This window comes from Podarcis cretensis, assembly GCF_951804945.1.
Source record: "Podarcis cretensis genome assembly, chromosome: 15".
Classification (NCBI taxonomy): domain Eukaryota; kingdom Metazoa; phylum Chordata; class Lepidosauria; order Squamata; family Lacertidae; genus Podarcis; species Podarcis cretensis.
In genome coordinates, this window is record NC_137185.1 from 9,148,693 (window position 1) to 9,168,512 (window position 19,820).

General features: G+C 42.1%; 1 protein-coding gene and 1 long non-coding RNA gene across 6 annotated transcripts in view; one reads left to right on the forward strand and one right to left on the reverse strand.

Annotated features, from left to right (window-relative positions):
• Positions 1-6,923, reverse strand: part of LOC307204329 — a 36,572-nt gene extending 29,649 nt beyond the window's left edge. Inside the window, exons 1-3 of one of the 4 annotated variants that reach the window (XR_013833591.1) lie at positions 5,919-6,875; positions 5,129-5,313; positions 1,997-2,071 (exon numbers count right to left, since the gene is read on the reverse strand). This is a non-coding gene — a long non-coding RNA (uncharacterized lncRNA). Of the gene's footprint in view, positions 1-1,816; positions 2,072-5,128; positions 5,314-5,918 lie in introns of those variants that run through there. The other 3 variants (XR_013833592.1, XR_013833593.1, XR_013833594.1) reach the window with 3 other exon arrangements.
• A 203-nt stretch (positions 6,924-7,126) lies between these two features.
• Positions 7,127-19,820, forward strand: part of PAFAH1B1 (platelet activating factor acetylhydrolase 1b regulatory subunit 1) — a 60,093-nt gene continuing 47,399 nt past the window's right edge. Inside the window, exon 1 of one of the 2 annotated variants that reach the window (XM_079955764.1) lies at positions 7,127-7,508. The gene's annotated coding sequence lies outside the window, so the exon portion shown is untranslated. The remainder of the gene's footprint in view (positions 7,509-19,820) is intronic. The other variant, XM_079955765.1, reaches the window with a different exon arrangement.

The window sequence follows — 19,820 nt, forward strand, 5'->3', positions numbered from 1 at the left end:
TAGCGCTGCCCACAGTATATAAATAAGATCCTTAGCATTGGAAGACAAAGGTAGTATTAATTCCGTCATGCGGAGATGACCTACAAACGACCTACAAAGAGCTTACTGGCTTTGGCTTTTGCCACCACAGAGTAAGTTTTATGTGATATATGTAGGTGACAGAGATAATGGCATCGGCAGGCATGCCCACTGACTCATTAAATTAAATGGTAAGATATTTCTAGGAGTTAATTTCCTTCAGTAAATACACGGACAGCTAGTTATGACAATATTTGTGCCGCCAGATTTATGCCTGATTGACAGAGCATTAATCTCCCATACCAGGTCCATGCAAGCGATTCTGCATGTCATTTCATTAAAAACAACTGATTATATTGCAGGGTGGGATAATTATCACTGCTGCTCCGTACACAATTGCTGGCAGGGTAGTACTGAAAAGCAGTGGTCGTTGGGGGGCTGCATGAGTAGGGGGTGGCAGAAAGGGGATTGCCTTTCCTTGCTATCCATAATTTTAGCTGAAGAAGGATTCTTCTGTACAGAGTGATGGTTATCCAGTGAGCTTCATAGCTGACCAGGGAATTTAATCCGGGTCCCCATGGTCCAGCATCCAGGTCCAGCATCTACTATAGTGCACTTGGTCTCAAATTAAAACAGGCTAATAAATGAAAACAGCAAGCGACTCCAAGCAGCAGCACCAAATTCCATAAAAGTCTTAAATTAGCCTAACATACTAGATTTAACTGATAGTAGCTTAATAAAAGAGCCTTCACTTGGCATCTAAAAGTCAATGACGTATGAGTCAGGCAATATGCCCAGGGAAGGTATTCCATAATCAAGGTGTCACAGCTACTGGGCAAAGCCTCTCCCTAGTAGCCAGCTACCCTCAAAATGAAAACTGCATTTTGAAATACAGCCTTTTATGCATTTCCCTCCAAACCAGCTCTGATCCTAATTGAGAAAAAGAATGACCTAGCTGCTTTTAAGCCAGTTGTGTATAAATAGCCATTCCCATCAGGCCCAATTGGAATTGACATGCTGGCCGGAGCTGATGGGAGTTGTAGTGCAATCAAAACACCTGGAGGGCAACAAGTTGGGAAAGGCAGGTGTAAAATGTCAAGCAGCCCTCATATTCTCTCATCCTGTGCATGATCTGGGACTGCCTGCTCTTCAGGTCTCGTAGGACCACAGAGCACCTGCCGCTTACCATTGAGTGGTCACAATTTCAGGATCAGGGCTTTACAGTGCATGTGCTGTCCAGGTTCTGGTCCGGAATACTTACCATGCTTGCGTATTTCTGCTGCAGATAGACTAGTCTGTAACTCCTTTTCCTGTTTTATTTTTAGCTAAGGAAGTGATTTATGGAACATAGCCACAACTCAAAGCTTCTACTTTGGGAAATACAATGGCTTGTACCCAGCATTAGTCAAAGTAGACCCACTTAAATTAATGGAAGTGAATCAAGCCAACTTGAATAAAATATTGGGGGGGGGCAAGTAAGCCCTACCCTGCATAACTGATCACATGACGCAGTGCATTAACCCCATTTGAATGGCAATGTGCATCACCTTTGGAGGGCCTGTCCCCCTAAAATATTTGACCCTTGGAAACCTAGGATTTGGCTGCTGTGGAAGTGAAGGAGTGCTAGGGACTGACCTTCTGTACTTTATGTTTCTTACCTGCTTGAATGCAGAATCAGGGCCCCATATCAGGGACTCTGATAGAGAACTGTTGGGAGTTAGGTGCAGATGTGGGGAAGGACCTGGAAAATGCATCTGATCCTTTTATAAAAGGAGTTCTGGAGGCAGGGAGAGGGGTAGGATCAGAGGATCACACATGTCCCTAACAAGTCAGAGACAGATGGAGAGAAAACTCCTGGATTAGTAACCTTGGGCACTCAGTGAGTGGTAGTCCTTATACGAAGAAAGGAGCAAACCTGAGTCCCTAAAGGGACTAAGTGTAGACAGGGAAGCCGACCTCATGTAGTGTATCCCTTTACCTCAGTGTTTGGAGACCTGGAAGCATGGATAGCTTCTGGAAAGGAATGGCAAGATTGTTTTCGCCTTCTTCATACCTGTCCCAGAAGAAAAGCCAAGTCATAGTTGTTTCAGAAATAAGGACTGCACTTACTGTTTGTAAGAGAGCTTTTAAGTTGGGATCACTGGCATGGACAGGGGCAGTGCTTTTTTCCTAAAAAAATGTTTAGGGGTACTCTCATTTTCCTACTCTTATTGAAATGCTGCCCCTCAAAGAGGCCAAACTTAGATTCTGCGTCCCCCCAGAAAAAAAGCACTGGACAGGGGTATTTAGAACATGCTGTAATACCTAATAAAAGCTGCTGAGGTTGGTATTGAGAAAGGGAGGCATGATGAGCCCCTGTCCTAGAGTGGACAAGACTGGCTGAGCTCCATTCATTTCACTGAATCTACTCTGAGTAGAACTTAGATAAACAGTGTACTTGCTGCAGTTTCAACCTCTCTTTCCTCTGTGTTTTGCCACGGTCTCCAATTAATATAATGGGCACATCTTATTTAACAATAGACTCAAGTAATAATGAAGGCAGATTGGATATTGCTAATGGGGAAAACAATTGTTCCATTCTGTGAGTGAGACTAAATTCAGATCTACGCTATGTGCCCTAAGCATTTCAACCAAACAACAGTTGCTAAATTATTAGAATGCTATGGTATATTTGTATGCTTAAGAAATAAACATGTAATATAAATTTCTGGTGCCTCACTGAAGCTTAGATGATATTGTGAGACCTCAGCCCACTGAAATTCTCTCAGAAATTCTTTTTATTTTATTTGAAGAAAAAATCTCCCATAGATGATCACAGAGAAGCCTCTTTGATGCTATACACACATATCTGCATGCCCAATCTTCTTTTTTAACAGAGCCATGGTTTAATACTTTTTAAAAGTTTTGTTCCTATTTCATACACCATTTGATCTTGTCTTCAATCACGCGAAGTGAGCTTTAAAATATAGTTTGCAGTCTTTCATTCCTTTTACTAGTCTTCCCTACTGAAAAAGCTCATAAAGACTAACGGCCCTTCTAGGCAAGACTGCATATGTTGGTTCTTTTTCATTATTAGCATGCTTCTGTCACATTCAAGACAGCAGGGAGACCTGATTTGTTACTTAAGAGCCATTAATAGATTACTACATCATAATTGAGTAGAAGCCATTTGTCTCCAGAAGTCAGGTGTTTAGCCAATTGCAATCAAGCAGGCTGGATGCACATCTGCTTTAACACTGGTCTTACCTGTTGTCTAATCTACTGTATATTTTGGAAACAGTTTGTCTGTCTGTCCATCTGTGCTCTATAGGTTTGGCCACCTCTTTTGAGATATTGCTGCGAAATTTGACACGAATGTTCCCGAGGTAGGGGCTGCAGTCTTGGTTGACGTTTGAATGCCAAGTGCCATTTTGAATCAAGATGGCAGACTAAAATATGACTAAAACCCACAAATTACACTGTCCATCTAAAAATCTCACAGGGGTTGTGTTATTTGAATTCCTAGGCAGCGCTGGACTGCTAGTGGAAGCTTGAAGGATACTAAAGTTTAACAATAATAATAATAATAATAATAATAATAATAATAATATTTATTTATTTATACCCTGCCTTCCCCAGCCAAGGCCGGGCTCAGAGCGGCTTACAAGCAATAATAAAAACAAGATGAATGATTACAACTTAAAAACAAAAATAAAATACAACATTAAAATAATGGAACATTAAAATATTAAAATGTAGCCTCATCGCAGGAGGGGAAGGAAAAGAAAAAAGAAAGAGAGGGAGGGAGGGAGGGAATCAAATTGGCTCCAAGCCAAAGGCCAGGCGGAACAACTCTGTCTTACAGGCCCTGCGGAAAGAAATCAGATCCTGCAGGGCCCTGGTCTCATGAGGCAGAGCGTTCCACCAGGCCGGAGCCAGAGTTGAAAAGGCCCTGGCTCTGGTTGAAGCCAATCTAACTTCCTTAGGGCCAGAGACCACTAGGGTGTTGTTATTTATGGACCTTGAGGCTCTCCGTGGGGCATACCAGGAGAGGCGGTCCCGTAGGTACGAGGGTCCTAGGCCGTGAAGGGCTTTCAAGGTCAAAAGCAGCACCTTAAATCTGACCCTGTACTACACCGGGAGCCAGTGCAGCTTGAAAAGCACTGGGTGAATATGCTCCCATGGCAGAGACCCTGTGAGGAGCCTCGCTGCAGCATTCTGTACCCGCTGGAGTTTCTGGGACAGCTTCAAGGGCAGCCCCACATAGAGCGAATTACAGTAATCAAGCCTGGAGATGACCGTCGCATGGATCACTGTGGCCAGGTCAGGGCGGGAAAGGTAAGGGACCAATTGCTTGATGCGGCGAAGGTGGGAAAATGTCGCCTTGGCTGTTGCTGTAACTTGCGCCTCCATGGAAATGGAGGCGTCAAGGATTACACCCAAACTCTTAACGGAAGAGCACTTTCCACAACTTTCATCATTTCTGACCATTGACCATTGTAGCTGGGGCGGATGGGAGGAGGATTCCAACAATATCTGGAGAGCTGTAGGTTAGCTGCCCCTGTTGTAGATGGTGAAGCACCATTTACAACTCCTTACATAACATGTCTGCATTATATATTTAAGTCAATTCAAGTTTCGTTCAGACTAATTCACCCATGCACCTCCATCTAAGCCAGATGGATTATACCTCTATAACAGGATGAGGTGTATCTACTTGCTATTTTGCGGCATCACATAAGTACCAGGAACTCTTGAGAGGAAACCTTAATCCCAATCTGTGTTAAAGTGGATCCTGGAAGGTATTATTTTCATTCCCACTATGTATTTGTCACATTCAACACTGCTTCCATTCTGCAGTGTTCCACCAAAAACTAAACTAGAAACTATACAAAATTTTGAAAAACAGTTTTTCATTTCTATTAATGAAACAATAATGAACAAAGCAAACTTCTTTTCTGAGTCACAGCATTATGTGTCATGCTTGGTTGTTGTTGTGTTGTTGCTGTTTTTTGCTATTATGTTATACAGTATATTTTGTGCTTTTATGTAGCAAACTGCCCTCAGATCTTCAGCTGAAGGGTGGTACATAAATTTAATAAATAATAATATTAATAATAATCCATCTCACCAAAGTCATGACAACTGCGAATAATGTGTCAGCTCGGTCTGCTATCCAGGTGCTAACTTGATGGAGAACCACAAGTCCTTCCATTTCTCTGTCTTCTGGTTCTTCCTCTTCAAAACAAATTTGGCTCCAACAGTATTTCAGATAGAGGACTCCTTTAATAGCTGTCCATTAAACAGAGGAGAGTTCTGCAAATGAAGACATAGAATTGAATCAAAGAATTGTAGGGTTGGAAGGACCCCAAGGGTCTTCTAGTCCTGCCCACAACTGTCCCTGGGTGGGCTTGAACCACCAATCTTCTAGTTAACCATAAGCAGCATTGACCCACATGCCCACCCTACCTCCTATGCAGTCCATGAGACCTGCTTCCAAGCAGACATCGGGTAGCCAGGTTGGTTTTGACCATACACAATTTTGGCTTTACATGCTCTCCTTGGAATGTAACCCCAGCATAAATTGAGTCGCCTGTATGTAACTTTAAAAACGGCAACCTTTGTGTACTTGTTTTCCTCTTCCCTCCCTGTTCCCTTTTCCTCCAATGTGGTGTCTATTAGACTGTAAGCCTATGCACAGGTTAATCTGTGTACTGTCCCTAGAAAAATTAAAGTGCTTTGTAATTTACAGTAACAGTATTTTCCCAGTATACCCCTGCCTCCACTTCCTTGTGAGTTTAATTTTAGATTACTAGCTTTTCAGACAGTGAACTGTAGTCTTATACTTTGCAACCCCCCTCATCCCTCTGGAATGAAAGTTCAGAATGAAACTATTAATTGGCCAAACTTTTAACTCTTACCTATTTGGGGATTTTTAAATCTTATTTTCTTCTTTGAATTGTATTGTTTGGAGCCATTTTGATGGCTGAAAGGTTGTATTAGAGAACAAAACACCTATGCTGATATTTCCACCTACGTGGTGCTGTTAGCGCAACTAAGACTGACACTATTGTTATTCTAAAGCCTTTTAGAGGGTGTGAGAGAAGCGCTATGAATGCTTTTATCAAAAAAAGGCACATTGAAGTAAAAATAAATGAGTAAGGCCACCACCGTATTTTTTTACTTGGGAATAAGACCTGTGGAACTCAGGAGGTTGTAGGTAGAGATTTAGCTTGTAACAACATAAGGATGTAAGAGGTGTTGAGAACAAATTTTAGTGGAACTAGACTGTGTAAGAGAATTTCCACCTGTTCTGTAAGAAAAACGTGCAAGAGCACGTTAGTAATGTAATTAATAATATTACATTTATATTGCTGCCCATCACTGTATATTTCATGGGTGGTTTACAAAAAAAGCTAAAAGGTAATGAAAATGAACCGCCAGTCATTTAAGAAACATAAAAGACATGATTGTTCATAAAATAAATCATTGGCTAAGAAATTTTTCTCCGCTGCTTGTCTGGGAAGGATTACTGATTTCTGCGGGTGGGTTGTTGTTGTTGTTTTCAAAGGGAGTCTTTAATTTTAAAATATTGTTTTGACAGCGCGGCTTGTGAGCCGTTTTTGAATTTTAAAATGATGTTGTTGGTGCTGCGGTTCGTCCGCCGCCTTGAGCTCGTCAGAAAACGCGACGATCACAACGATTGTTTGAAATTAAGACCAATAGAAGTATTGCAATAATCATAACCATAATCATATTGTTGATGAGTGTGATAAGAGAGTAACAATGGTGAGTATAAACGGGGAGGGTTGAGGAGAAACCAACCGACCGCCACCCATGCAGAAGCGGCCAAGCGGGCTGAGGTAAGCTGGCCGCGGTGCATGTCGGGAACAGAGTCCGGGCGGGTGCTGCTGCTGCTGTGGCGGTGGCGGTGGCTACCCTCGTCGTCGCCCCGCCCACCCCGCGCCGCCGCCTTCTCCTCGGCCGCGCTGCACGCCGGGAGTCGGCGCGCGTCGGCCTCCCCGCAAGATGGTCTCCGGGCTGCTATCCCCTCCCCTCTCCGCACATGCGCAGTTCTTAAAGCGGGCCGAGCCTGCTCCCTCCTCCGCTGCTGCTCCCTCCCTCCTTCCTTCCTGGCGGCCGGGGCGCCACTGACAAGACCGGGGCGGGAAAAGGGCGGTCGACGCTGCTGCTGCTGCCGACGACGACGAAGGAAGACGACGACGACGACGACGAGCGCGACGACCATTACCGCCGAAGAAGGAACACCGCTGCGACCCCTCCGCCCGCCCCTCCTCAGCCAGCCTCCTCCCACAAGCTTCCTCCATCTTCTTTCTCCACAAGCCGGCAAAAGGGGAGGGGGCCGAGAGAGCCCTTCTTCGGCGAGGCCGGCTCTGTGCCTCCACAGGGCCCAAGGAAGCGACCAGCAGCCCACCCCCCTCACTGTACGCGCTCGCCTCGCGCGCAGAACCGGCGCCGGTGAACTGGTGGGAGCGGCCTCGGAGGCTCGGGTAAGGCCGGCCGGCTTCTGGGTCCAGCGGGAGAAGGGAGGGTGTCACACCTATAAGGCGAGACACGCTTTGCTTTATTATGGCTTTGCTTATATATGTATAGGGTGGGTTGGGCGCGGGGTGAACAGGCGGTAGGCCCCGGCTTGGGGCTGCTCGTGTTGCTGCTGCTGTTGCCGCCGCCGCCGCCGCCTCCTCCTCCTCTCCCTCCCTCCTTCCTTCCTCGCTTCTTTCCAGCTCGCTCTCAAAATGGCCGCCGCGCCCGTTGATATTGAGACGGGGGTGGGGGGGGGGAAGGGAGGAGAGAAGGAGAAAGGGAGGGATGAATAAGGCTTCCCTCCCTTCTCTCTCTCTCTCCCCCCGACTCGCATCCTTACCGTCGTCATCGCGTGTTTGTGTTTTGCCCCCCCTTCACGCCCCAACCTTCATTCGCGCGTCTCTCTGAAATGCACGCTGCCCATTCTTCTCCTCTGTCGGATACCCCCCCCTCTCTTCTCCCCTTCTTTCCTTAGGTGACTAGGCAAGAAAAACGCGTATGGCGTGCTTTCCTTTGCTGCCGCTCATCCACCCTGCACACACAAACGTTCTTCTTCCTCCTGGCCTTTAGCCACCCCTGTACTATGATTACCTTTGCCTCTTTCCCCGCATCTCTCCTGAACATCTCTCCATGCACCCAGACCCCGCACCCACCACCTGCCAAACGGCATGACCCTGTTTATTCTTTTCTCGGTCCCCCCCCCCATAGTAGGTGGGTGGGTAGATTGGTTCCCCCTCTTTACACCCCCCCCCCTTTTGAGATATTACCCTTTCTCAGTCTCTAGTGGAATCAAGGTTATTTTTGCTCTTTCATCCTACTTTCCTTTTTAAGGAGTGGGGCACGTGTGACCCTCTAGTGGGGGGCTGCACCTTGTTTCTCCTCTTCCACACCCATCTTATAGGTGACACTTTCTTGTCTTCTAATAGGAAGCTAAAGAGCTTCTTTTCCTTCTTACCCCTCTTTCCTGTTAGAGAGGGTGTACAAATGAGTATATAGTTGCCCTTTGACTTCCAATTTTGTTTATCTATAGAGGAGGTCGGTGGCCCCTCACCTTGGCTGAGAAACTAGCCTCCCTTTAATGGAGAATCTGTTACATTTTCCACTAAAGGATATAGATTTTCCATTGGAGGGAGGGGAGAGGCTCCTAATACTGCTGTTTTACTGTTATCTGAATTCTCAGCATCCCTCTCCAGTTGGATGTGATCTTTTCCAGTTCTTCAGTTCCTCAATTCTGCGGTAGCATCTCCGCCCCATAATCCTGCGTTACTGCATTTCTCCCCTCCCCTCTGTACACACCTCTTCATCTCCTTTCTCTAGCTGGAGGAGTCTGATCACACCCTTTGCTCTCTGGTTTTCCCCCATTCTCAAGCCATCTTTTAAAGCATAATTTGTTGGTACCCTCTACCTCCTACTACCACAGCATCTCTCTAAATCCTCTGTTCCTAGCTCTATCATCTCCCCTTCTTGCATCTGCTTTGTCACTCTGAAACCTCATCATGCTGCCTTGCTTGAAGGCCCTTCGTGCTCTAGTCTAGACCAGCCTTTGCACCCATCTTACTTTTGCTTCTGACATTCAGAATCCTGCTTTTCTTCAGCTTTAGTCCTCTACTCCCAGCTCTGTTGTTATATCTGTAGTATTTCTTTACTAGCATTTTATTCTTGAATCTCTCTTCTTGCAACCTCCGGTCCATTTTTCAGTTCCATATTTCTGTAAGCTTTGTCTCACAGCCCACAACTCTGGTCTCCTACCACACTCTTCTTTCATTATCTTTTCTTCATATTTACTGCCACTCCACTGCTTGACCACCTGCATTCCATAAGTGGGGTGGAGGAGGTTGTAGTGATAGTGACCCCAATAAAGGCCTGGAAGTAAAGAGGAAGTCAGGTTGAAAGGAAATATATCATAGATCTCTCCCCCCCCCCCGCATGCTCCTTGCATTTCTTTATTCCTTTCTTGTTGACAAAAATGGGAGGAGAATTACTGTTTGTTGGCAAGTTGGCCTGCTTCTCTGTGTTGTTTGTTTTAAACAAGATGAGTGTTGGGGTACTGGCTCATTAAAATAAATGATCTGTGGTACACAACATAAAAGAGATGTCTGGCAGCTCTAATCTGGTGGTCTGTCAAAAGGCCCTTTTCCACCAATCTCCCTGCAGTGACTGAGTAAGAGAAAAATCATTTCTAGGAGGTGGCTCAGACCTTCAGAACAAGCTGCAGCAAAAATGGGAGGAGGATGTGATGGAAGACTTAGGGAGATCAGATTCCACATGTTGGGGCTTAGCACCTCATTGCTGGTAGAACCTCATTGCTGGCAGCTTCGAGAAGAAATTGCCCTTTTGAAAGATAGGGAGGAGGAGGAGTGATGCTAGAGATGCCAGCAAGGAATCCCATCCCATTAAGGGGCTTGTTTGTTCTGTATTGTTCAGAATACAACTCTTATTGTAACAATTTAGCTTTGTGATTCTCTCTTCCCCTTTACCTTACTTCTGTGAAGAAGTTAAGGTGGGTCACACACTTATAGGAGAGGTTTTTGGAGTGGTGATGTGGGTGGGGGAAAGAGAAATTATGCACTCAACCTCTGACACTAGTCACATCCTATCTTATTTGCTTTAGTAGCATTGGCTGGGGAAAAAATATGTTCCGATACTACTGCAGTATGGCTTGATTGATGCAGGTCAAATATTTTTGCAGTGAGTTTCCTAGCCATGAGTGTTGGAAGCTATACTAACATTTTTCACTGTGCTTCTCCCTCTGTCCACCCAAAGGGGGGGGGGAATAGTAATGTATTTAGGTGCATTAACCTGTTTGCATATTCAATTTCCCCCCTGGAATTCTTTAACATCTTGCTACTGTGCATATGTCACATTTGTAGACTGCACTAGCGGTTGTGGAGGAGGGGGTGAAATGGTCTGAATTCTCAGATTTATAATTAAACAATTGTGCACCATTGAATTGCTTGGCGGTGTGGGACAGGATTTTTCAGTAGCTGAATTATTATTATTATTATTATTATTATTATTATTCAAAGTGGTTTAGAATATCCCCGAATCAGATATTTTGAACAAAGAGAACACTTTTAACAAAAGCCTCTGCCACAGATACATTAGTTTGTCAGTAATGTTTTGTGTGTTCTTGTTTGGTTGGATTGTGTTTATGGAGGGCGAGTACAGCGAGCACAGCCATTGAGGAGAAAACTGGGTGGAGTAAGGCAGAAGCTGTGAAATCGCTAGATTACCCTTTTCATAGCATCCACACCACCCATTTTCTGCTTGTGTTTTTGCTGGAGTGGAAGGTATAGTAATTGCAGTAACAATGAAGTCTGTTCTTTAGGGAGGAGTCTAGTGGTATAGAAATCAAGTGAATGTAGTAGTCTTTATTTATCTCACCACCCCCCTTCCGTAGATCTTGATTTGTCTAGCAGTAAAGTAGCCAGTCAATGTTGGAGAGCAAGGGTTTTTGTTGTTGTTTGATTATCTTTCTGATTGAACAGATTTTCACTTTTTTACTTCATTTGAGATAGTACATATCAAATTTCTACATTAGTGAATGGTGACTTCATTTGTTCTTACATTTTGTGGTGGTTTTCTGTGGCAGAGTGTTACCTTTACACTCTGTCTTGTCTTGTCTCCTCTCCACAAGTATGATCAAATTGAGCACTGTTATCCTTTGACACATTTTTAAAGAGTACAGAAAAAATGTAGGACAAAAGGATATGGAAAACACTCTGATGGAATGGTAAACATAATGATCCATCTTTCTTTACACATACCTAATGAAGGATGGCAGTGTTCTCATTGATATTCAATCTTTGTCATGCCAAATCCAATTCTTAACAAGGGTGAATATACATAGATTGTATCGGACAAAGCACAATTTGATTCTTATCAATATGGGTGTGGATTAAACTGTACCATATATAGTATAATTTTTTAGCATTTCTTTTATGAGTGGCTACTGTTTCCTGCATTTCTTCAAACCAAATAGTTTGGTTGTTTGCTAGAGTGTCTATTGTATAAGGGGATTCAAACTCTAAATTGACTAAAACCATTGACCTTGAGATTTGGGTTGACCCTGAATACTCACACTTAACGCAGGAAGAAAATGCATATATGCAAAGAAAAAAATGGGAGTTAATAGGATTATATGTTCTGTTCTGTCTCCTCCTCCCACTTTCAAGGCTTATTTATATATAGATATATAGTTATATAGATAGTCTTTTTAGCTTATTATATGCTTATATGATTTGCTTGTTGATTATATAATCTTCCTTTTGGCCTTGCTGAAGTGCAACCTAAAATGGAACACGTTTTAAATGTTTTGTAAAGTTTGTGGCAAGATTTAATATACTTGCTTTTGGGTTAGAATGTCACACATTGCCTTTGAATATAATCCAGAAATTAAAATGGTCTCAATTATTATATATAGTGATACTCAGTGTTGAGGTGCTTTTATTTTGTGAATAGGTTAAAGTTTTCATTAGGAAAATCTGTTTTTGGTGTCTTTGGTGTTGTTGTTGTTTACTTCCAAACGGTACTACTATAAGACTTCTAAGGATGCCTACTGTTCTAGCCTGTGGTATTTACATTTCAGGTGGCAAAAAGGTTTGACCCTTTCTATATTTTTCAGTGCCTGTTTATGGGTGGACAATTCATGTCTGACACATGGCGGATACAGAACAAAGATTGTAGCTGTCATTATATTAGCATAAAATTTAACATTATGTTGTGAATGTTGGGGTGAACATCTGGATCCTGGTGTGTGTGTGCTTATCATGTCTCTTAGAAGTATGGGAAACCTTCCCTAGTAAAAGGATGCATTGTCATGTTTTCAGCCTCTGTAAAAATCTTTGTACTCTGCAATTTCCATTCTTTCCCTTTTAAATTGTACCTTAAATTGTTTTGTAATATAGCTACATTATGCTATGCATAATCTTTGTCAGTGCTGTAAGCTGAGTCATGGAATCAGCTGTGCAAATGGAATCATATCTGGGCAGAGGTCTCACTGTTCATTAGTGCATTTAGAATTGCAATCTAAGAGTTCATAAAGTGAATTTATGGCTTCTTGGAGAATAGAGCCCAGATCCAAGTCCAGTCAGATTCTTAACTTTTTTGTATTGCTGTACTTAATTTTTTCTTGATTCCTGTTCATCCAAATCTTCATTTGGGACAGTTACTGTCTTAACTACGTTCTTAGCTTCTGTACCATGTCTTAGGCATGATATGGTACAGATGCCACTCAAATCATCAGAGTGGATTTAGAACTTCACTTTTTACTAAATACTATAAAAAAACTCCTTTGGATGATCTGTTGGTTGTTCAGTGTGGTGTAATAAATAGTGTTGGACTTTGAATGGGAAATCCCAGGTTCAGATGCCTTCTCAGCTTTGAAGTTTATAAGCTAACCTTAGACCGAGAGAGAATCACTGGTGCAATGTACATCACAAGGTAGTTGTGAGAATAGAAGGGAGCAGGGACATTATGTATACCCTCTGAGCTTACTGGAAGAAGCTGGGATAACTTTTCAGAATATAAAATTTAAGAAATCATAAACAACTGAAATGTAGGCAAGATTACAAGTATGTAAACAAGGATAAATTCAGGAGTAGGACTAACAGGTTGTATCAAACTTAAGTTCTACTCAGAGTAAACCTGTTGGAATTAATGGACCTAAGTTAGCTATGTCAATTAATTTCAGTGAGTCTGCTCTGAGTATGACTTAATGTTGGATACCCAATATTACCCATACCCATTGTATATTATTATCAAACTGCGGCATAAAGGGAAGTCAAAGATAACAATAATATAGTGAATAGGATACACACAGCCTGTCGAGGTAACCTTATATGCTACCAGTCATAATTGGAACTCTGCTTCTGTCAACTGTAAAACAAGGGAAAGGATGCTTAGCTACTCTTGAGTACCACACTTGCCTTAGCACTACTTTTAATGGAAGATTAATAGTGTCTTTATTTGGACATGGGATAAACCTGGATTGAGACTATAAATTAGAGTTCTGGTTTTGGAAATTGTGGGTTCAGTTGCAATAATCTCGGCTGGGCAGTCATTGTTAATGTATGGTGTTTGCTAATTAAGGTGGGATTTCAGATGGAACATTGTTTGGCTTATACGTCACCTAATCTAGTCTACCATGCACTTTAAGAGGAAAATTAAAGGACTGCTAGGAGTTTGACAGACTTGACTGCTGCTACTACTCATTGACAGTGTACTCTCTTCAATACAAATGCACAGCTAGGAATCAAATGTCTTCATTCAAGGCTACCCCATTAGCAGAGAAACATCTATGTCTGTTAAAAATTGACATGCATCAGGACGATTTAAATCATTATTGTAAATCAAGTTTCCCATTTCTGATTTTTCTTTTTGAACAGCATGCCTGCAAACTAGTTGGTATAACAATTACCACATATTGGCTGATAACTAAATGAGTCATTATAGGATTACAATTTAAAACATTTGGCCTTGCAGCCCATATGTCTTTTGCACTGCAAAACTATACCTGCTTAACTAGAATTTGGCTTTGTCTGACTCTACATATATACGAGGATACTAAGCAAGATCACTTGCTTGAAGGCTCAGGATGCAGTCAAAGTGAGATTTACAGCTCAGTCTCAGAAGTAAGTGTTCAGAACTTTCCTGAAAAGGAACTGGTGGTAGTTACTCAAAAAGTATTTATCAATGAGATGGAAGTGTCAGTGCTGTTTAGCTGTTGTAAACACTCATAATTTGAGAACAGAATACATGGCAGTGTTGAGATACTTGGATGGCGTAAAATAGGAGTACAAGAAAATTAATGTGTGTCCCATCCTGATGAGACACGTGAGGACATCTCCTGAGATGTGACACCTTTGACACTCTAGTCCCTAGGTCCCATAGAAAGCACACAATAACTGAAATATGATGTATAACTTCTTATGTTTCTTATAATGCTTCAGTTCAAAAGTTCGATATGTCTGTATATGACTTTATTACGGAACATTTAAATTGCTGTTTGGCATGTCATGACTCACTTTTATGGTAAATGTAGACTTTAACCAGGTTTCCTTTTTAAACATTGGCTAAAGAGAAAAGAAAAGCCCTACTGGATCAGGCCAAAGGCCCATCTAGTTCAGCACCCTGTTTTCACAGTGGCCCACTAGATACCCAAGGGAGGCCCACAAACAGGACCTGAATGTAGCAGTACTCTTCCCATTGATTCCAAGCCACTGGTATTCACTGCCTCCAACTCTGGAGGTAGAATACACCATTGTGGGTAGTAGCCATTGTGGGTAGTAGCATAATGGTAGATTTAGTATAATTGAAATTTATAAAGTTCAATCCAAAATACATTTAGTTCTCCCCTCTTGTAAGAACTTAAAAAAAATCATACAAATAGTTTAATTACTTCTGTCAGTGACAGCTTCCCAAATAAATTGATCTGTCAGCTTAACAGATACACAATATATTTTTAGCCATTCTGTTCTAAGTTTTCTTACAGTCAACATTAGGAAGTTCATACAGTGTCAGTTTGAGTACTGCCAACTTCATTCCAAACACTATTTTAAAATTTCATCCATCCAAATTCCTGCAGTGCTTTTAGGTGGTTTAGTTATGCTTACAGTGTTAAGAAGGTTGGTATGTTTGATAAATAAAAATTTGCAGTCTTAAGAGGTTGCTCTTGTAAAGTAGTGTCTGATAACGCATTAGGAGGACAATTTTAAATGTGCCTTTTAAGTTGAGGTATTAAATGAAGCAATTGTTCTGACTATTTTGAAACATTGTGTGCACTCAGCTTAACCAGCAATGAGTTGTTTAAGCTTAATGTGTCCAACAAGTTTTTGGATGGATCTTCTGGAACAAAAAGGTTTTCTCTGAGGGAGCCACTTACTGGTGCTCCAAGCATCTATGAAGCTATTGTTTCTGAGATGTCAAATTTCTCTTCCCATTCTTTTTTTGACACATCATGGAAATGTTAACCTTACTGTTTTAGATGATTTTAGCATTCTCTTCAGCATAATTTTCATAATGCTTTTCATAATTTTTGCTTCTGAAGTATTTCTTTAAAGTGTATCTTTGTTAGAGATTGGACACAGAAAATCAGAGCTCAGCTAGTGCTGAAATGGCACTTGAAGGGGTATCTACATTGTGGATTTAAAGCAGATTAACAATTGGGGCTGTTTGAGAGCAATGGTTGTTTAGGGGCTAAAGGGTTGGGTTTAGGTGTGGGGAATGGGTTCAGGTTTGAATTCTGCTTTGCAGCTCACTGAGTGGGTTTAGGAAAGCTAGTCAACAGTGTTTGAAGCTTAATGATAATTTAATGACATGTCTGAACTGACAAGGCATCAGCTGGCAAACCACAACTTTAAACAAATGGTTTGAAGGGGACTTGCAGACTGTGGTTTGGTGTGATGCTTGAATCAATAAACTATAGTTTAAAACAATGCTCTGCCTCTGGAGGCTACTTCCTTGTAGTGAATTTGCAAAGCAAAGAAGATAAAAAGCAATGCAGGCAAGCTGCTCTAAGCCACGTTTGTATGTCTGGTTAGCATAACAACCATCGTTACAATATTGTTTAAATTCAGCCATTGTCTATTTGCTTTATCTACCAACAATGCAGTCCTAAGGCATACAGCTCAAAGCTTCTTGGAGGAAGGACAATATAGAGATGTAACTAGTAAATGAAGATGAGAACACCTAAAGTGACCATAGGATTGTATCCAGTGCTAATCCTATTCAGAGTAGACCCATTGAAAATAATGGCTGACTAATTTGGGTCCGTTAATTTAAATGTGTTTACTGTGTGTCTACTCTTACGAAAATGTAGTTGGATACAACCCAAGCATTTTTTTCTTTGGAACATCTCTATGCCTGGATCAGAAGATGTTCATAGATTGTATTAACAAAAAAAATACCTTCCAGTAGCACCTTAAAGACCAACTAAGTTAGTTCTTGGTATGAGCTTTCGTGTGCATGCACACTTCTTCAGATATCTGAAGAAGTGTGCATGCACACGAAAGCTCATACCAAGAACTAACTTAGTTGGTCTTTAAGGTGCTACTGTAAGGAATTTTTTTTGTTTTGACTATGGCAGACCAACACGGCTACCTATCTGTAAATAGATTGTATTGTCCATTGGTACTAATCAGACTTTATCAGGAGATGTTTCTGATGAGAACACTCTATTTTGTAATTAGTGATTAATTGATGCAATCAAAAAATTTCCTACTTTAATTACTATTGACTTACAGTATCTGTCCTTTCTCTTTAATGCATATGTTTTAATCCATTTCCTTTTGGAAATGACAATAGTTAATGTCAGGTAACAAAAATAATGATTGATTTAAGATGGAAGATACATCTTTTTGTTCATACTGTTTCAGTATGAGCTACTTTATGTAATCCTGCAGCTGGTCAGAGGTGGACTATGTTTACAGAGTTTTGTAGTTGTAGTATGGTTGTCTTGCTGAAAGACTTACCTCCTCCAAGCAGAACATTCTGCCCATGAGTGGCTTTCTCTTATCCCACTCAGTCACTGCATGTAATCCAGATAAGTAATCCATGGAGAACTGATGTGTACTGCACTGGGTTGCTAAGTGGCTTAAAATGTGATGATGTTTTTCTCCTTGACCATGAAAAATGAGAACTTGTAACACCATGATGGTGTGTTCTCTTTGCAGCATGTTATGATTTGGATGAGATGGGCTAACTACATAGGAATGCGTATAAGGGAGAGTATTGCCTCTTTGTAAGTCCTATCATCCAATTCTGTTGCATTCTGTTTCATTGACTTTTAGACCTTGTCGCTGTTTATTGTTGTAACCAAGGGAAATCAAAGATATGGTCACCAATTTCTGTGCCAGATGTTTGGCTGGCCATTAGTGGCACAAGCTTTCTCTACATAACTCCCCTCCAACCCCATATGATTTACGGTATCTGATGTTGACGTTAAAAAACTAATCAGATATGAATCTGTTCAAGTTATTATCTGTTCCAGTAACTGAAGAGCCCATATAAATTGTAGGGAAGTGTGGTGATTAAGTGTGCCACTTTATTAATTACAATACAGCCTTCAACATCCCTCTTTCCAAAATTTTTTGCTGGGCCAAATCTTCAGTTTTCCAGAGCTTGGATCAAGCAATCTAAACATTCCTTTTAATTGTTAATAACTAATGAGGGCTGTTCTTAAGCACTATGTATATACTTGGATCAAATTACCAATTTCTCCAATTTCTCTAATAATAAATAAATCGGACGTACCCTTTTCAAAATGGTTTTATTGTTTTGTCTTTCAAAGGTATATGGACAGCTGCAGTACTGGTGTAATGAGGCAAGTCAGAGAAGATGTGACTAATAAAGTAGCAGTAGAATTGTGAACAGGTAGTGCAGGACTTGGGTCATTAGGCATTCTCTCTTATCTTTCCTATAATAGGAAATGAAATATTGAAAAATCAGTTTTCTCTGAATAAACTTAAGTTTGAATCTTTTCATGTTACAAATTGCCTTCCATCTTCGAGTGACTTAATTTTTCTTACAGTGAACTGTAGTGCACATGCAAATTGCACTGAGGAATTTTAAATACCTTCCTTTTAATCTAATGGATATCTGCCTTGTTAATTACTTGCACTGTAATTCTTAAAGTGTATTAAAATATCAGGTGATTATCACTCAAGGAACTGTGCCACACACACACACACACACACAGAAAAGGGTGAGAGGGTTTTTGTATGTGGCATTTGGGTGTTTGTTTTGCTCATACAGGAAAACCAACAGCATAGCTGTTATTAGGGCCAGCAGTTCAATATATGATCTGCAAAACAGATAAACCAATCAACTCCCTGGATTAGGTTTGCATATACCCTACCAAACTTTAAGTATGATCTATTCTTTAAGCGTAACATTATATTTAAATATTGTATTTAAAAACTGCAGAATTAACTTCAGGAATTGTTTTCTGCATTATAGTGAAATACCGAGCATGTTAACTTAGAAGCAAGCCCTACCCCGAGGTCCAGCGCCGAGGGCCTTCTGGTGGTTACCTTGCTGCAAGAAGTGAGGTTACAGGGAACCAGGCAGACGGCCTTCTCGGTAGTGGCGCCTGCCCTGTGGAATGCCCTCCCAGCAGATGTCAAGGCAATAAACAACTATTTTACTTTTAAAAGACAACTGAAGGCGGCCCTGTTTAGGGATGCTTTTAATGTCTGATGCTGTATTGCTTTTAATATTCAGTTGGAAGCCGCCCAGAGTGGCTGGGGAAACCCAGCCAGATGGACGGGGTATAAATAATAAATTATTATTATTATTATTATTATTATTATTATTATTATTATTGCTACTACAGTGGTGCCCCGCAAGACGAACGTCTTGCAAGACGGAAAACCCGCTAGACGAAAGGGTTTTCCGTTTTGGAGGCGCTTCGCAAAATGAATTTCCCTATGGGCTTCCTTCGCAAGACGAAAGCCCATAGGGAAATCTCCGGGACAGCGGGGAAGCGCAGCGCGTCTTCCCCACTGTCCTCGGACCTCCTCCGAAGGCTGGCGGTGGGGCGGAGAGACCTGCTCCCACCGCCAGCCTTCGGAAGGCTTCTCCGAAGGCTGGCGGTGGGAGGAGGTCTCTCCGCCCCACCGGCAGCCTTCGGAAGGCTGCTCCGGAGGCTGGCGGTGGGGCGGAGAGACCTGCTCCCGCCGCCAGCCTTCGGATGGCTGTCCTGAAGACTTGCGGTGGGAGGAGGGTTTTCCTTCCCACCGCCAACTTTCTGAATGTTGGCGTGGGGAGGAAAAACCCTCCTCCCACCGCAAGCCCCGGGAACAGAGGAGAAGCGCTGCGCGCCTTCCCCTCTGTTCCCGTACCTGTCCTGAAGGCTTGCGGTGGGGAGAAAAGCCCTTCTCCGCACCGCCAGCCTGGCAAGCGGTCTCCATAGGAACGCATTAATTGATTTTCAATGTATTCCTATGGGAAACCGTGCTTCGCAAGACGAAAAACTCGCAAGAAGAAAAAACTTGCGGAACGAATTAATTTCGTCTTGCGAGGCACCACTGTACTGTGTCTAACATCCAATTAAGTTTACTTCAGGATTGCAGCTTTCAAGATGTGGGATCAGGCCTTTAATAGGACATATGCAGATGGGATGGAGAATAAAAAAATGTTTTTTTAAGTCAGAGGCAGTATGCCACTAACTACCAGTTGCAGAGGAACAGCAGACAAAAGTTACTGCCATCATGTCCTGCTTGTAGGCTGTGCAAATCACCTGGTTGGTCACTGTGGGAAACAGGAACTAGATGGACCTT